Raw genomic sequence first — 3,705 nt, forward strand, 5'->3', positions numbered from 1 at the left:
CAGGCACAATTCAAGGCTGGTGCACATCATCTCGACCAGATAGTATGAGATGAAAAACTGGCAGAGTTCATGTATTGAGCCTTGAACACCAAACATATAGAAGACAGATATATAAATGTTCTAACTGATCATCTTTTGTGTTAAAGTGTTTCTGCTGGGTGTGGTGTTTGTAACCTGGTTCAGAAACCTTACACAGAATGTTATTTTACATGTTTCCTTGTTTTCTCATCACTATTACGTGCCCGTAAAAAAATAATAATAATAATAATAATAGTAATAAATAAATAAACCACACAGGCCGTTTCTTCGCTCTAACGTGCCCGTACGTGCGTGACCCGGAAGTTCGATATTATTCGCAGTTACGATTATTCGCAATTTATTTTTAATACCCAATTATTCAATTAGCGCCAACGTATTTTACCTTTTCGCAATGTCGTGGCAAGGAAAAACAAAAAGAGAAGAGAGAGAAAAAATTTACTTCCTGCTTCAGAGCATACCAGCACTCTGATGTTCCCGAAATTTATACACCGTCTAATATGAAAACGATCATAACTTGGGCCATTGTGTTTATCTATAAATGCGCATTAGAAATCGAGAAATTATTAGAATACACGAAGTCATCACTCTCCGGAAGCCCGTACGTTGTCACCCATTATGGGGAACGTGGTTGTGCTTCCCTTCCCCAATGGCCACGCCCACGCAACAACGTGTCTTGCCATTGGTTGGTAAATAAATGGCCATAACTTGGGAAGCGCTTGTCCGATTAATATCAAACCTTGAAGAGGCACATCCTCAGGTCCCCAGCAATATACCTGGCAAGTTTCAATTAGATCGGACCAGAGGTTGTCGAGAAACAGCGGTCACACACACACACACACACACACACACACACACACACACACACACACACACACACACACACACACACACACACACACACACACACACACACACACACACACACACACACACACACACACACACACTGCTGGAATTATAGATAGATATTCTTTTGATAGCTCTAAACACAAGGCTTCTTGTTCTTTTATAATTTATGGAAATAAAAAGGGTATTTATTGAAGGACAAACTTTTGTCAATCATTGTTTATTGATGAAGATAGCAAATACATTTAAGCATAAAACAAAATCCTTGTGTAATTGCAGGACAAACAGCAATTAATTTTGAAATATAAATGTTTGAAAAAAATTTATATTTTTTTCAGAAATTAACTCTTCATCTTTGTTGTGGTCTTGGAATCAATCTTAACCTGTAAAAGAACACAAGTTCACGCTCAGGTCAGTGGGAAGATTTAAAATATAGCTTATTAATTAATTTAAAGGAGAACTAATTAATCAGTAAATTAATTTTGTCGTACTTTTCATTTCAAACAAAATTGATGTGTTTGTTTTTAGGAACAAGAAGATGTAATGATCGAAGAAGGAAAAAGAAAAACCTTAAACATATGACAAAATCACAAAAAAATACCAAAAGATCTCGCTTCACTCTCCTCTCGGTATGACAAAATGGCTCTGAAGCAAGACGCTGGTCATTGACTCTTGGTTGGGTCAAATGAGGCGAACCTCGAGGCCTTGTGTATGTCACGGAGTGGAGCGTTGCCATTCTACAGAGTGTCACAGACCGGCAGGCGTAATTAACGAGAAAGCTGCATGGGGTCTCTGAGCCTTGGTGTTGAATACCGCTCATGAATTGCCGAACACACATTTTTTCCGTTGCGAGAGAGTGGCATGGCACCATTTTTGGGCATGTCAACATGTGCAGGACGAAGCACCTTGATTCCAAGTTCCATAAGGACCATTTCTGGACCATCTGATTGCCAGAATAAAGCGAGACATTGATTTTCTTTCGTTTTCCTCTTGTCTGTAATTATGTCTGTGTGTAGAGGCGCCCAACTTTCGGCTTAGTTCATCTCATGTATTATATATTCTAATTATTGTCCCGTGAAAATATTTGTCTATTTTCGTTATATCCGTTTAAGTTGCTGCGTCCGTGTATTTGTCATGTGTTTCGAGCATAAATCCCCATTGTGCATCCATCTGTGCCTACGTCGCTCTGCCATTTCGCCCCACTCCCCTTGTGTGCGTTATAATCTCCAAGGATGAACGTGGCCACCTCTGAAGGAAGACTGCTCGGCTCTCTGGCAAAGCGTTGTAAAGCCCAGCCCCACAATTTGGGTCGGGGTATTAACCTTAACCGCCAGACCCGCGACAATATTTGCACACTGAGTCCACCTGATATTGACCCCAATACCAGATGCATAAGTATTCCCCCATAGGTGGGCAAAGCTTACCCTGCTGTGGGCACAAAGAAAAAAACACATTATATAGAAAACAATCAATCCGTAGATTACAACAGAAAAAAAAGTAAAAAGAAATTAAAAAAAAAAGTTGTTAAACGGATCAACATGCCCCCCCATCCCACCCCACCCTTTTGAACCACCAATTTGATCTCGCCTGTAAAGAAAACAATTTTAAAGTTTTCTGATCAGTTTCTGCCTCCCAAATTGATCGATGACAAAAACACAACATCCACAATGATTATCAGCTCACCTATTGGGAACAGACAATTTTTGCCACAAGGAGTAGAACAGCAGATCATATTAAATTCACATTCTGCATCCACATGACACTTATCCCGTGAGAGGAGGCAAAAGTAGTCAAACGTCGATGGGCAACCCTTTTTATCTGCTGTGGGTACTAAGAAAGAAGAAAAAAAAACGATGTAGAAAACAATTAAACAAAGTATCAATCCATAAAATACAATAGAAAACAGTGGTTATTTAAGCATTCCTGAAACGGTGTAAATATCCACTGATTTTATATCAAAAGTTGTTGAGGTTGTGAGATGTTTAACAATCACTCACCGTCTCCATGTGGGAGTTCCACGATGGAGATGCCGATGATGAGAGTGACTGCCAGGGAGAGCATCATGATCTTCAGCTGAAGAAGTTGAAGGTCGTCCAGACGTTAAATCGAGCCGAATGTACATTGTGCTTTATTCGGTGTATTATTATTTATAGCTGAGAGATAGGAAAGGGAGGAGAATGAGGGTGGAGTGGAGTTCACATGATTCGTGCCCTTTGGATTAGGGTGAGTCCTTATTTTGAAACCCCAGCCCCCAGGGATTTGATCAGTAACCAAGTTTCTTGAAGAGCATTCGCTCGCAGGCTTAAGCACTTTAGCAAGCACTCCATGCAAAACCGTTCATAAGGAACGGTTGGCTTGGAAAGCGCTTGCTATCTGCTTGGTAATTGAGAACACCGCAATGTTATCATTTTATACTTGCGACACACTTGGAGCGTTTTCCCTTATCAAGTGGCAATTGATAAAATGCTATCTATCCCTTGCCAATCCAGACATTTGCTGGCCAAGCCACTTGCCAAACCGCTTGCGAAGCGGAGCAAGCGATTAAAAGGGGTGCTTAGTGAGCGGTAAGTGATCTACTTGTGAACGAAACATCTCCATATGTTATAAATAATGACCACCGTAGTCCAATTCAGTATGATTGGTGGCCAATTTTTCAATTTTGGTATCACAGAGGACGATATTGAAACATCCATTGAATACATTTATTGTTATTTCAAAATTTCATACAAATTTTTAAAAATCTACAAACTTGGAAAAGCCCTTCACCCCTCCTTCCCCCAAATTTCACGATGGAAGGTTCATCGATAAGCTTCGGGGATG

General features: G+C 40.2%; 1 long non-coding RNA gene across 1 annotated transcript; it reads right to left on the minus strand.

Annotated features, from left to right (window-relative positions):
- Positions 1-1,089: 1,089 nt before the first annotated feature.
- LOC147035323 (uncharacterized) lies at positions 1,090-2,998 on the minus strand. Its single transcript, XR_015062131.1, has 3 exons — positions 2,883-2,998; positions 2,569-2,706; positions 1,090-1,268 (listed from the first exon to the last, which is right to left on the minus strand). It is a non-coding gene; the product is annotated as an uncharacterized LOC147035323 (long non-coding RNA).
- Positions 2,999-3,705: the final 707 nt, after the last annotated feature.

Source organism: Eptatretus burgeri, chromosome 1 (assembly GCF_056783735.1).
Source record: "Eptatretus burgeri isolate ZD-2024b chromosome 1, Ebu_testis_v1, whole genome shotgun sequence".
Taxonomy (NCBI): domain Eukaryota; kingdom Metazoa; phylum Chordata; class Myxini; order Myxiniformes; family Myxinidae; genus Eptatretus; species Eptatretus burgeri.